Below are 15,651 nucleotides of genomic sequence, written 5' to 3'. Positions count from 1 at the left end.
CACTTGTCTAGCAAGTGTAAAGTCATGAGTTTGAGTCCTAGTGCCACCACCCCCCACCAAAAAAATTGGCATGTTTTCCTGAAATTTGTTTGAAATAAATGTTTATTTTTACAGTACACTTTAAAAAAAGACATGTGAATCAGTGGAACAAATAGAAGATGCAAAATGACAGGCACACCCAGCTATTTGATTTTTTTTTTGTTGTACAGTACAAGTCTGCCACTCATGACGTTCATATTCATCTTAGGAAGTTGTACATACACTTAACACACGTGGATTCCTTCTATCCCCTTCACCTCTTCACCTACCTATCTCCCTGTCTCTAAAGCCCCTTCCCCATTTTCATTATTACTAACAGTAGGTCAGGTTTATAACATATAAGGTTTACATTTATTGTGCATATTCATGAAATTTATCTGACATAAAGAAGGACAAACTTCAGTCATTTGTGGGAAAATGAATGCACTTTGAAATCATAACATTAAGTGAAATGTCAGACACACAAGCTTAAATATCATCTAATTTCATCTCAGAGTGAGCCCAAAATCAGACACATCTTCCATACTAACAAACACTTATAGGCTGAAGATGGTTAATAGGAAGTTTTAAAAAAGAGAAATTAGAAGAGGAAGGAAATGCTCTAGGGAAAGAGGGGGAAATTCATTTTTAAAATCTCATAGAAATTGAGAATCAAATGGTGAGTCCAAGGAAACTAAGGAGGAGGGAGAAGTTAAAGAATGGGAACTGAGTTATGGCAAAACAGAAGCAAATAATCCTGGCTGGATAGAATGGTGTGGTGGTGCTATAACTCTAGCAGTCAGGAAGCTGAGGCAGGAGGATCATGAGTTCAAGGCCAGCCTGAACTACACAGTGAAACTTTGTCTTTAAAAGAAAAAAAAACCTGGAAAAAAGAAATAAAAATGTTTGAGGTGATATGTTTCATCTAATTTAAACATTAATATATATATATATATAAATATCACATGGTGTCTCATTAATTCCACTAATACATACAGTTTCATGCTTTTATATATCAGTTTTAGAAAGAACAAAGAATAAAATAACTTAAAAATGTCCGTATGTCAGACTTGACGACCCTTCGTCTAGCATACAAAATATCTCAGTACTGCAAATGGAATCTCAGTACTCTGGGAGACTAAAACAGGATCACAAGTTAGAGCCCAGTCTGGGTCACTTAGCAACTTAGCAAGACCTTGTTTCAAACTTTGTAAAAGGTCTAGTGATACAGGTCAGTGCCAAGGCCTTGGACTTAATCCTCGGTACCAAAAAGTCTTTCCACATATCACAGCAATCCCACTCCTGCCTAGACATACATCTGAAGGGCTTGAAATTGGCTTTTCAGAAAGACACTTGCACTGCTACACTCACTCTGTGCTGTCCACATTAGCCAAGACATGGAATCAGCCCAAGCGTCCATCAATAGCTGCGTGGATAAGGACATGTGGTCCCTATACACAATGGAACAGTATTCAGCCTTCAGAAAGAAGCAAAACCTGTCTTTTGTGACCATATGGATGAAACTGGAGATGATTATGCTAAGTAAAACAAGCCAGACACTGAAAGACAAACACTGCATGACCTCACTTATAAATGGAAGTTAAAGTGGCACTGACAGAAGGAAAGCAAAGAAACCTGGTTGTCAGAGATGAAGGCCAGGAGACTGTGAGATGCTGATCAACGGACACAAAATTTCAGTTAGGAGAAATAAGTTCAAGAAATCCATTGTATAACAAACATAGTAATTATAGTGAATAAAAATATGCATTATTATTACAAGAAAAGTAGATTTTAACTGTTCTCACAACAAAAAAATGCTAATTTTGTGAGGTTAAGAATATGTTGACTCCTTGATTTAGTCAGCCATTTCATAAATGTAGACATATTTCAACACAACATGCTGTATGCATACAAATCTATGTATACACATATACAATTTTGTCAATTTAAGTGACTAGAAATGTTAAAAATTGGATGAAACGGTAAAGTGAACATATGTGCTACCCTCTGTCATATTCTAAATGCCTCAAAAGTAACAGAAAAAAATTTAAACAATTTTTTAATCTTTTTGAGACAGGGTCTCACCATGCATTTCAGGGTACCTTGAACTCACAGTGATCCTCCTGCCTCAGCCTCCTGAGTGCTGGGATTACAGACCCACACCTGGCCTAAATTATAAAATTTATAATGATGTTAGCAAAAATGAAAAGTGTCATTATCAGAAATTTTTAAGAATTCCTAGAAGTTGGGGAGGAATCAGAATGTGGTGAAACCATAACAATAATGATCTATCATCCAAAACAGAATGACAACATAATCCACAAAGGAGAAGATATTTTATAACTGACAAAGGATTTTATTTATATATATATTTATATATATATATATATATATAAAGAGAATTTAAAAACCAATAAGGATTTTTAATGTACCCAGATAAAAACAGGCAACAAACACACTAAGCATTTCAAAGAGAAAACACAATTACCCAATTAACATATTTGAATGCTTAGCCTCTGCAATAACTTGGAATTGCCAACTAAAACCACAATGCTGAACTTCTACAAATAAACTGAACCAGTAATCATGTTTACATTTGACCATGATGAGTGCTGCAGTATATGGGGAGCAAGTGGAACTTCACACTGCAAGTGAAATAGAAATTGGTGTAACCATGTTAGAAACCATTCACATTATCAAGTCAAGCTGAGCATGGTGGTGCACACCTGCAGTTCCAGTATTTGGGAGGCTGATGCAGGAGGATTGCCAGCCTGGACTACATAGTGAGTTCAAGGCCAGCCTGAACTATATGGTGAGATTCTGTCTCAAAAAAATAACAACAACAACAACAAAAAAAAAAAAACTAATGAAGCCAAAGATAAGCATACTCTGTCACCTACAAGTTCCTCTCCTAAATCTATACCCTAGTGAAATTCTTGTACACAGGCTCCAGGAGGCACACATAAGAACATTTATCAGTAATAGCCAAAAAGAAAAGAAATAAACTAAAATAAAATGTTCATCAATCATAAAACAGATAAATTGCAATACTAAATGAAAATCATAGAATACTAAAGATGAAATAATTATAGCTACATGCACAGTTTTGAATTAATCTTACAAACTGAAGCAAAAAATAAGCAAATAGAAAAACACATATGTAAGCTATATATTATAAATAATATACTTATATACATATAAAAATATATCTGGATAAACTATTACCATGTAGTAAAAGTTTAAAGGAAAAGTCAAGAGTTCATTTACACACACAAAATAATTTTTTTTAGATAGAACCTTGCTATGTAGTTCAGGCCAGCTTTGAACTTACTGTGTCACCCAGGCTAGCACACCTGTACCATCACACCCAAAATTTTGGATGAAAGCCAAGAAATCATTCACACAAAATTCAGAAGAGTATAAACAGGTAGGCTCAAAGAAATCAATAACACCTGATATGTTAAACTAGGAGGCAGATATAGGATGTTAATTTTGCTATTATTACTAAAAACTACATTCAAACAGTAAATGTTTTTTGATGCATAACACTTGTTTTTTTTTAAAAATTCACTATAGAGATAAGAACAGTTCTTTAAAACCCCAGAAAAAAATCCCTAACTTAGCATCAACATATGTTTAAAAATGGAGAATAACCTATCCCAAATATTACAATAATAATTAAGGATCTAACTTGAAAGACCTGAGCCCATCAGACTCCACTTTGCCTTCTACGCATGCTCTTCTGCTGATGGAAGCATCTGCCTCCTGGACAATGACTCCAAGATTAATATCTGTAGACCAGGGGCAAGAGCTCACAGAGCAAGTGCTGGAGTTCCTGTTGATATGGAAGAGAGAAGCTAACTGAAGTCCGTGCACCAAAGCACTAGGCCTGGAACCTTGGCCACAGGAGGAGCCCGCTGCATGCCAGGCTGACCACAGCACGTGTCTAGTGTGTGATGCACTTGGCCTCCCCGTTCTATCCCCTCCATCGCAACCCCTAGAAACAGACTGCTGTATTGGGTTTTAGAGATCCGTGTTTTATATCTAAACTTGCTATAAATGTGCACAGACAATCAGGAATCCCAAAGTATCTGACAAAACTCAGCACTACGCAAGAGAAGTCCTAATGAGAACTAATAACCAAGGAAACCCAACTAATAAGGATCATTTATATTACATTCGAGAAGATTCAATACAATATTAATCATCATAAGTTTTACCAGAATAAAATGTTACATTTATATTGTAATGAAATTCTAAGAAAAACACCACATTTTGAATCAGCCATTAAAATAGCAAACTGATTCTCCCAGAACCAATACAACAGAAAGATTGGCAAAAAGGCTTTGGGAATCTTCCCTAAGAATCTCCTATCTGCTTTTCAAGTCACGCAGCCTCAGCGTGGTCTGGGGCAGGAAGGACTTGCTGTGAGCAGACACACAGCCGCAGGGCTGCCCTCCAACCTGCAGCTGCTCAGCTTGTACCTGCAGCCAGTAACAACAGCCTGGGGCATGCTTTCTTTGCTTGGTAATGAAGCTATCTTCCTCATTCCAGAATATAACTTTTGGTGTATTCTATGGTCTTTGTTCCATGACAGGGAATAGCGTGGCTTTACAACAGAAGAAAGCCCTAAGAAAAACTTTAGAAGTGACACCCTCACCTGGAAAGCCTGCGCCTACTGTACAAATCAGGTCTTCCACCTGAAATTGGAGTGGAATATAAAACAGCTAACCAATGCTAAAACAAGATGAAGATGCCATTGCTATACTTGATGGGATCCCTTCGGCTTCAAAATAAACATGACAAGGGCAACCCTTTCAGAAGGGCACATCCATTGCCAGCCTCAGGGAAGTCCTGCGGCAGGGCTCATGGCCCTGGATGCATTTCCTGATTTCCGCTCCTTCCTGTAAAATGTGCAGAGTGGCACCAGTGACCAAGAATGTGATCCAGACTGTGCCCAGCTTGGACTGATTCTCTGTGGGGGTCAAAGCCTACACTTTTGTGCACACTAGGGACAACTCAAGAACAATCAATACCATTTGTTCACTAGGAAGAAGTATTTATTGTGAAAGAATGGGGCTTGCTGGGAAGCTTAGCAGAACTGTACTTCAGAGCTCGCAAGAATAAGATGTTGGATATTTATCTGATGAAAGGAATGGATGTGTATTGCAACCTGCAGGCAGAAGAGTGCCAGGGAGGCATGGAGAAAAAAAGGCGTTTGCCTTTTCAGTACTTTATCAGCAGAAACCTGATACCTGATCTCTGCGTGTCACAGCTTCTATAGCAAGTGCTACTGCTGGGCCCTGAACTTAGAAGCCAAGGCCATTCACCTGAATAGTAACAGTGCCCAAGCCCAGCCACTTAAAGGAGCACCACTTAGGAATCCAGGCAGAGTCCAAGAACCAACAACCCATTTTCAGGAAGCCATGCCACTTGCACCTTGTTGCTTGGCCTGTTCAAAGTTCTCATCACATATTACTTAGCCTCTAACATGGAGAAGCAATGGTAAGAGCTAACAGTGTCTGCAAAACTCTATGCACAAATGCCCAGATCCTTATGCTTTTAGCCACTGTTTCTCTGGATGATTCAGTGACACAGGTGAAAACCAAAACTCTCAGAAAAATCCTTGACCCAGAGGCCAGATTAAGACTAGTAGTTTAAAAAAAATAAAGCAGGACCCCTTAGAAAAGAACAGAAACACAAAGGTAGAATTACTTTGCTCAGCAGTGCACTCGCTGAACACCTAGGACTGCACTGGGTCCTAGGACGTTACCTCGTAGCTGTCAGTGAGGACAGGACTGTATCGCACTATGGCAGGCACTTAGCCTCCCATTGGGGAAGGTAATGAGGAGGCAGAGGAGGCAGTGAATGTCAAACAGGAATTTGGAAACACACACACTTGGTGCCCCCAGATAAAAGCAGAATAATAATAATGGTAAAAGAATTATTTGTGAACTCATGGCTTCTAAAATTATTTCTTACCGTAGATGAATAGTGTAAGGAACTATTTCCCACATAACTCCCACACCACACTATGCATGTTCATTTGTATAGATCTTCCTGTCCTTATCTTCACACACATTTTTATAGGGTTATCCTAGTACACACTTACACTCTGCTTTCTCAAACAAAGTATTCTAGGTACATTCCTGTGTTTTACCTACCCTAGCAATTAAGAACTCAAGTTCTGAGTGTGAATGCTATCTTTGCTCTCATCTTGAGCAAGTGACACATATCCTTGTCTCTAACTACTTGAGTATTAAATAATTGAATGAGACAAATAGGGTTATGTTAAATTAAAAAGCTCTGGCCCACCAAAAGAAACAACCAACAGAGTGAAGAGATGACCTACAGGATGGGAAAATAATTGTCAGCTATTCCTTGGACTGACGGCTTATTTCTAGAATATATAAAGATCTCAAAAAAACTGGACCCTCCCCAAATAAAAAAACCTGGTCAAAGAATGGGAAAGTATAATCGTAGTACAGAAATAGTAGCACAAGTAGTTAATACATACATGAAAAATGTTCATTAGCTCTGCTCATTAGAGAAATGCAAATTAAAACAACACTGAAGTTCCACCTTACTCTAGAAAGAATGATGATCGTCCAAAAAATGATAGGAGCTGGGTGTGGAAGCACATGCCTGTAATCCCAGCACTCTGGGAGGCTGAGGCAGGAGGATTGCCTCATTACATAGCCAGCCTGTATTACATAGTGTTTTTTCCACAAAAAAAGCAGTAAAAGAAAAACAGAGAAAGACTGCAATAATAGTGAATAATCAATACATCTCAGTAGTATCTCTCAATGTTAATGACTTCAACTCTCCAGTTAAAAGACACAAATTGGCAAACTAGATGAAAAAACAGAATCCAGCAGTCCATTTCAGTCAAGAAATTGATCTAATCCAAACAGATACCTATAGACTAAAACTCAAAGAGTGAAAAACAGTATTTCAGAATCCTCAAAACAAGCAGAGGTAGCAATTTTAATCTTGAGCATGGTAAACTTCAAGCTAAAACTAATGTATCAGAAACAATGAAGGTCACTACATATAAGAGAAGAATCCAACAAGAAGAGATAACAATTATAAATATTTCTGCATCAAATACTGGAGCATCTATCTTCATAAAACAAACACTGAAGAGCATAAAAGATCAAATAAATACACAATCATAGTGGAGGATGTTAACACTCTACTTTCAGAGAGATAGATCAACTAAACAAAAAAAAATCAATAAAGAAATATCAGAACTGAGCCACACCCTTGAACATACGGAGTTAATAGATATACACAGAGTATTCCATCCCACAACAGGACATACATTGTTTTTTGCAGTGCACAGTTCTTTCTCCAAATTAGTCCATAAAGCCTGCTTAAATAAACATAAAAGAATCACAGTCACCCCCCCATGTGTACTATCAAACTACTGCACAATGGAAATAGAAAACAGTGGCAGAAGAAATCATGGAAAATGAGGAAGCACCTAGAAAATTAATAACACACTCTTAAATAACCAATAGGTCACAGAAGACAACACAGAAGAAATATTTAAATTTCTGGAAATTAATGCCAATGCCTATAATAATAACCAATCAAAACCTCTGAGACACCATGAATGCAGTCCTATGAGGGAAGTTCATTGCAATCAAAGCTTACATTAGGATAACACAGAAACATCAAATAAATAATCATATAAAGAAGTTTAAGACACTTGGAAAACAACAACAATCCAAGCCCAAACTGAAATTAAGGAGGAAAAGCAAAGAGTAGAGCAGATATCAATTAAATCAAGACAAAAAGAATTACAAAGAACCAATGAATTGAAGAGCTGGCCCTTTGAAAAAATAACAAAATAAACCCTTAGCTAAACTTACCAAGAAAAAGAGAAAAAAGACTCACATCAATGCAATTAGAAGTGAAAAAGATGAAATCACAAGACACTATAAAACTCCAGAACATAGTAACTATTACAAAAAATTGTATTCCAACAAATTAAAAGTTTTTGAATAGATGGATTGCTAGGCCTATATAAATTACCAAAGCTAACACTAGGAGACAAAAATGCTGAACAATCCAATAACAAGCAATGAAATTGAGACAGTAATAAAGAATCTACCACTTAATAAAAAGCCCAGGATCCGACAGACTCATTTCTGAGTCCTACAAAATTTTAAGGATGTTATAGTACCTGTACTCCTCAAATTCTTCAAAAAAATTATAAGGGACAGGCTGCTTTCAAATTCTTTTATGGAAGCCAACATCACTGATTCCAACCAAAAATCTACAGTTCACTCTCCTTAATGAACATAGATGCAAAAGTCCTCAACAAGATACCAGAAAATAGAAAGTAGACACATCCTCAAAAATATCGTACATCTTGACCAAGCAACCTTCATTCAAGAAATGCAATGACAGTTCAAAACATGCAAATCAAAATGCAATATATCACATAAACAGAAGCAAGGTCAAAAACTATACAATTCTATCACTACATTTGACAAACTCCAACTCCTCTTTATGAATAAGAACCCTAAAGAAAATAAGTATAGAAGGACCATACATGAATTTGATGAAAGCCATTTATAACAGACCAATGGCCAACATCACGTTAAATGGGAAAAAACTAAAAGAATTTCCTCTAAAAACAGGGGGAAAAAAACAAGGATTTCCACTATTCCCACTTCTATTCAACACAGTACTCAAAACAATAGCCAGAGCAATCAGGGAAGAGAAAGAAATGAAAGGAAGAACTCAAATTATCATGATGTGCAGATGACATAGTACTCTACATAAAAGATCTAAAGAACTCTGCCAAAAAACTCTTAGAATAACCAGCCTCAACAACGTAGCAGGATACAAAATCAACACACAAAAAGCAATAGTATTTGTGTATATCAAATTTTGATGAAAAACAGTACTATTCATTGTAGCATCAATAAAAATAAAATACATTAACCTAACCAAGGAAGTGAAATATCACTTACAAAGAAAAATACTCTTAAAAGGAGATTGAAGAGGACATCAGGAAATACAAAGATGTCCTCTGCTCCTGGATAGGTAGAATCAATATTATCAAAATGGCCATTCCCTCAAAATTGTTACACAGATTCAATGCAGTCCCAGTCAAAATACTAACAGTGTATTTCACATATATAAAGAAAATAATCTAAAATTCATAGGGAACCAGTAGAGATGTGGAATAGCAGCAGCAAACTTAGGCAGTAAGAACAAACCAGGATACATCACAATACCTGACTTCTGCTATATTATTACAAAGCAACACGGGTAAAAACAGCTGTTAGAACAAAAACAGGCATATGGATTAGTGGGACGATTATTGGATACAGGAATATCCCCCAGACACATTTATATTACTCTGCCATAAACATGATAAATTTTAGTCATTTGTAGGAAAATGATGCATCTTGAGACCATAACATTAAGTGAAGTAAGACATATAAGCTTAAAATAATTGAATAAAGATCAAATCATTATTCTGTGTAAAGCTCTTAGCACTGTGCCTAGTACAAAATAAATGCTAAATAGTGGGTTTGTTTATTTTTCCCTGTTTTTGTTGTTATTTCCTTTTTTATAAGTATATGTTTGCAGTACATAATGATCACATCCTTACTGGGAATTTGTACCTGTATGTAACACATCTTCATTCCCTTTTCATCCTCCTCTTCTCTTTCCCCTCTCCCCATCCCTCCAACTCTTGGTCCTTTTTAATCCATAAGGATGATAAAGATGTCATAATTCACCTATGCCAGATTGCTTCACAAGTTAGAATGAGACTTGCCAGGGATTTAGCTCAGGGGCATAAATGCCTGCTTGGTAAGCTCAAGGTGGTAAGTTTGATCCTGGGCACCAAAAAAAAAAAAATCTTGCAGGAACTGACAAATGTAGAAACCATTACACCCAATACAGTTTTGCCATTGGACTCACACTCATTAGTTTCTGTCTAACAGAAAAGCTTCCAGTTAGAAATACATATACGTCCTTTGACTCTGAAACAAATAATACTGTACTGACTACTCATTGTATGCTTTTTAACTTCTCTCAAACTGAGACGCTTTGCAATCTCAACGTATTATTAGTCAGGTTGAAGCAGAATACCTTAAAATAGCTTGCCATTCCCCAGGATTTGGGCTTTAGCTTTAAATCACTTGGATATCAAAGTGATTTGTGCTTGTCTTCCTACGCAATGTCCAAACAGCTGTTTTCAATTATAAGCCTTACATTTTTCCCTAATTGAAATCCTCCAGTTGCTTCCCAAGGCTGTATTTCTTAATGTAATTTGGCAGGGCCTGTAAGAAAGGTCCAAGCCTATGGTCCTCTCACTGCTCCCTGTATGCTGGCCACAGTGACAATTTCAAAATCTTCACAAGTTCCATGGTCCTTGAGCCTCAGCATCTTTGTGTTCCCAACCGTTGCCACATTTCTCACTGTCTCCTACCTCTCATCTAAGCCCAAACTTCACTCTCTTGTAGAGGAATGAATACTCTGGATACCCAAATTAGAGAGATTTTCTCATCTGCATGCTCAGTTGAGGTCCCAATATTTTCTTTCAAATCATTTGTCACAGTTGGAGAGTGAGAGAGGATAAATTATTAATCACTGTTGTATACTACACTACCAGGGCTATGAGTGCAAGCACAATAGAATACCACTCATCACTTTACCCTCACAACCTAATGTTATTCAGGATCTAGTAAGTGCTCAAGAAGTATTTTGAATGAAAAAAATAAATATATGGCATGGTAGTTACAGCTTTTCTCTATATATGGATGAAATTTTATTACAAACATAAACAAGAGAATTTCCAAAAACAAGTGACATTTTAGGGGCTGAAGATACTGAGATATGGTAATCTGTGCTCTCAAGAAGCTCACAATTGTGGGGAGTGGAGAAAAGGAAGGCAACATAAATAAGTAGATGAAGGAGTCTTAGGTAACACTGAGAGAAATCCAAGACTTCCTATGGAAGATGGTACTGTAGATGAACTAAGCCTTAGAAGCCAAGCAGGAAGGAATTAACCAATTGAAGGGGTGCAGATTACTATATCCACTCAAAGAAAATAAATAGTGGAGGACAAATCCTCTCACTGAAATCAACTAGAAAAACCACACAGAGCAGTTGACCCTGGGCAGAGTAGGACTGTGACCCCTAAGGGACGCCCTCTATTATGGCTCATGTTTAAACATCCACCAAAGCCTCATGCGGTCATGGGTGAGTAGGCTGCATACAATACAAGGGAGAGGAGGAGGCATGATCTTCCCTTTTCCACTCTTGTCATTTGCAGCTGCCAGAAACAGTGGCCCCTTAGCCACACCACCCCTTGGAGCCAGCTGAGGAGGGACTGAGGTCTCCACAAACTGTAAGCTAAATAAACCTTTCCTTCCTTCATTTTGGGCATCAAGTATTTTGTCTTAGCAACAAAAGAAAAGTGACCAAGGCATCCACCTCACAACTGCTGTGGTTTCCACCTGAAGGCAACATCTGGATGTTGGCTCCAAGAAGGGAAACTGGTCAACACACCCTGACAGACTCACTGGGTTGAGGAGACAAAGACAGGCACTTGGGCTTTGAATGTGGTAGTTGATTTTATGTTCACGTGATAAGGGTAGGGGATCTCAACCACTGGCAAGACATTATTTGTGGCTGTGGTGGGTTTCCAGAGGAGATCAGCACTGGAATCAACAGACTGGAAAAGAAGATCTACTCTGGCCAGTGTGAGTGGTCATAACCTAACCTACTGAGGACCCAGATAGAACAAAAAGGTGAAAACAGGCAACACCTCCCTCTCTTTGGGAACTAGGACATCCTTCTCTCAGGCTGGACACTAGAGCTCCCGGTTCTCCTGCCTTTGAACCCTGGGACCTACACCAGGGCCCTGCTCTTCAGGGCTTTGCTAGGAGTTACCCCACTGCTTCCTCTAATTCTTGGTCCCTTTGACTCAGACGGAACTATACCGCCAACTCTCCTGTTTCTCCAGTCTGAAGAAGTCATGGGATTTCTCATACTCCATAATTGCATGAGCCAATTCCCATAATAAATATCTTCTTTCATATACCCAAGTATCCTATCTGTCTGTTTTTCTGGAGAACTCTGACCTATAGTTGGAGGCTAAGGCCTCTGGAATTCATGGGCCCAAGTACCACAAAGGAAGGAGCTAAGCAGAAAAGTTTCCCAGGAATGTTCATGAAGGTCTGTCTCCCGGTCTTTGACTAAATACTAATCTTCACACACTTAGGGTAAATCTGCTGCACAGTAAGTCCCAGAAACCTTTAGGAGCAGGACTGAGTCCCCTAGCACTGGTGCAAGAGCCTTGCTGGTGAGTTTTCCACTTTCATTACAGAATAAAGCCTACTTCAGGTCAGACCTAACAAAGCCAAGAAACAAGCACAAAACAAGTTAGGCCAGTGTGCAAGTGTTCTGCCTACCAAAGCAAACTCCAGTGCTACTTAGACAACAAAATCTAAACTCTCAACAAAATATTATTCATAATGTCAAATATTTAATTTTAAAATTATTAGACATGCAAAGAAGCAGGAAAACATGACCACTATCCAGGGGGAAAAAATTAGCCAATGGCATGTACCTTTTCTGTGAGTTGGCGCAAGTCATATGGGGCGCAGGAGGAGAAAGGAGCCATTTCTCCCTTCCCATGAGTCAGCAAAAGCCATGCTGGGCCTGGGAGGAGTAACAAGAAGCTTTTCCATGAGCCCATCAGCATTCAGGCTGGGAGGCAATAACATACCCCCGCTCACCCCAGCCCCTGGTAAGCAATCAGATGATTCAGAGGACAGGCTGGGTTGATAGCATCTGAGGCACAAAACAAATTAATGCTTGCATTGTTTGATTGACCTTGCAGACCTAAGGCTGGTAGTCTGAGCATCTATCAAGAGGATAACAATATGTAGTATAGCAAATATGGGGAATTTCCGTCTTGTTTTTGAAATCCAATATTGTTCTGTTTTGTTTTGCTCCATTTTATTGTTTTGTTTTACTCAATGTTGTTTTAATAGGCTTTAATGTTTTGTTTTGTTTGATTCTATTATGTCTGATGGTGTTGTGGGCAGCAATTCTGAAGATAACAAGAGGTATTTTATGGTAGCCATTGTTGATTTCCTATTATTCTGTTTTGAAATCCTGTATCAGTTTCACTATTTTGTTTTGATTGGCTTTTTTCTGTTTTATTGCATTTGGTTTTATTCTTTTTAAAATACACTTTCGTTCTTTTGTTTTGACAGGTTTTATTCTGTTTTGTTTTGTTCGATTTTATTATGTCTGTATGGACAGCTATTTTGAAGAAAACAAGAGGCATTACAATAGTCATTGTTCATTTCCTATTTTGTGTGTGTGTGTGCTAGTGATTGAACTCATGACCTCACATTTGCCAAGCAGGTGCTTACATAGCTGAGCTAAACCCCTGGCTTGTTACCTATTATCTTGTTTTTAAATCCTGTATCACTTTCATTGTTCTGTTCTGATTAGCTTTACTGTTTTGTCTTGTTTTGTTTGCTTTTATTCTCCTTAAAATATTTTTTTAACAAGCCAATTGAAACAGACTCAGAAATAATGAAGATAATGTAGTTACCAAGTAAATGTATATGGGGAGGGAATGATTGCTGGCAGCTGGAATTGAGTGATAGCAGTTGCATCTGTCATAAGGCCACATTAGGCCGAGCCACAAAAAATAAACAAAGTAAACATAAATATGTACAAAAAATGAACGTTTTATATTCCTGAATGTGCTGACTGTAGCATGATCATATTTTTCTTTAAAAAACCTTGTTCTTAGCCCAATATGTAGGGCACACCTAGAATCCTTGTACTTTGGGAGACTGAGGCAAGAGGATCACAAACTTAAGCCCAGCCTAAGCAATGTAAGGCTTAGAGAGGTTGTCTCAAAAAAAAAAAAAAAAAAAAAAAAGCTGCCCTTTTTCTTCAGAATTACGTACTGAAGCAGGAAAGGGTATATGGACATGATATCCTACATTCAGATGTCAGCTTACATTCTTATATTCAGAGAAATAATATACTATGTAGGTCTATGTGCACGTTTATATGACCGAGACATAGGGGAAGGAACAGGAAAGAGAAAATATATTGTGAAATGTTTGAAATACTACCGCAACCAGGTGTGGTGGCGCACACCTGTAATCCCAGCACTTGGAAGGGGAAGGCAGGCAGATCACCAAATCAGAGGTCAGCTTGGGCTGCACTGTAGATTCAAGATCAGCCTAAACTACGTAAGTGGAAACCTGTCCTGGAAACAAACAAACAAAAAAAAAAAAAATGGAGTACACTGGAGCTCAATACTATTTTACTTTTGAGTTTGAAATGCCTTTGACACCGTGGGGGAGGGGGGTTTGCTGGAATGCACGGGCTTCTGGGTGACCTGTGGAGAGTGTGCAGAGCTCCTTTCAGCTGCACAGGATGGGTTAGGACAGGACAGACATCCCTGCCCTCAAGGAGCTGGGGGCCTGAGGCGGATGTCTCTTTGCAGGGAATTAGAGGACTCATGTGGGTCTTCTTGCTCACTAATGAGTGGCTCATTCTCTTCTCACTAAGGTGCTTCAAATTTCCTGGGGCAATCCAGGAGAACATGGCGGATAGATAGCAGCAGCTTCGAAGGCTCTCTGAAAAACCGCACTTAAAATCCAGGAATGGTGTCAGGCGAGAAATCCTAAGCAAGGGGAAATATACTTTGCTGACCCAGGAATGAACTAAACTAAGAGAAACCAACTGGAAACACAATCCCAGTGGTATAACAGGAACAGATAAGCTCTCAGCGCGGAAGCTGGCCCCTGCGCCACTGGAAGCTGCGATTTGAATTTCCTGCAGCCACTGCTGCGTCCCAATCAGCACGAGAGAGGTGCGAAAGCTCTGAGAGTGGGAGGCAGTGAATGGAGTTGAGAGTGGGACTGGCCGGGAGCCCTGCATTGACCTACGGTGAGTGAGTGGAACGGGGACCCTTCCTTAGAGTAGGAGACTTCAGCAAAGGACATACTGGGACAGGGCAGACTTGCCGGAACAGGATGCTGCAGTAATTTTAGTCACATATTCCCCTCTCAAGCGGGATTGGTGGGGAGTGCCTGGCCTGCGTGACGCCACTGACTAAGACCCAGTAGGCTCCACATTCTTCACATTAGCAAGCAAAAAAATGAAATATTTAGGAATTACTCTTACGAAAGAAGTGAAAGACCTACACAGGAAAAATTATAATACACTGAAAAAAGAAATTGAAGATGATCTCAGAAAATGGAAAGACATCCCTTGCTCATGGATAGGAAGAACAAACAGTGTGAAAATGGCCATTCTGCCAAAACTGTTATACAGATTCAATGCAATCCCAATAAAAATACCATCAACATACCTTATAGATCTAGAGAAATCACTCCTAAAATTCATCTGGAACCAGAAGAGACCTAGAATAGCAAAGGCAATTCTAAGCAGCAAAAGCAAGGCAGGAGGCATCACAATCCCTGACTTGAAGTTATACTACAAAGCAACAGTAGTAAAATCAACATGGTACTGGAATCAAAACAGAGCTGAAGATCAATGGAATAGATTAGAAGATACAATCACAACTAAAAACACACTAAACCACCTTATCTTTGATAA

The 15,651-nt window shown here is 38.6% G+C and overlaps 1 pseudogene; it reads left to right on the top strand.

Moving 5' to 3' along the window:
- Positions 1-5,665, top strand: part of LOC111754622 (anaphase-promoting complex subunit 7-like) — a 46,622-nt pseudogene extending 40,957 nt beyond the window's left edge.
- Positions 5,666-15,651: the final 9,986 nt, after the last annotated feature.

Source organism: Cavia porcellus, unplaced genomic scaffold (assembly GCF_034190915.1).
Source record: "Cavia porcellus strain 051 isolate PalLab524CR breed Dunkin Hartley unplaced genomic scaffold, mCavPor4.1 scaffold_10, whole genome shotgun sequence".
In the NCBI taxonomy this organism is placed as follows: domain Eukaryota; kingdom Metazoa; phylum Chordata; class Mammalia; order Rodentia; family Caviidae; genus Cavia; species Cavia porcellus.
This window is presented reverse-complemented; position numbering and strand designations above follow the sequence as displayed.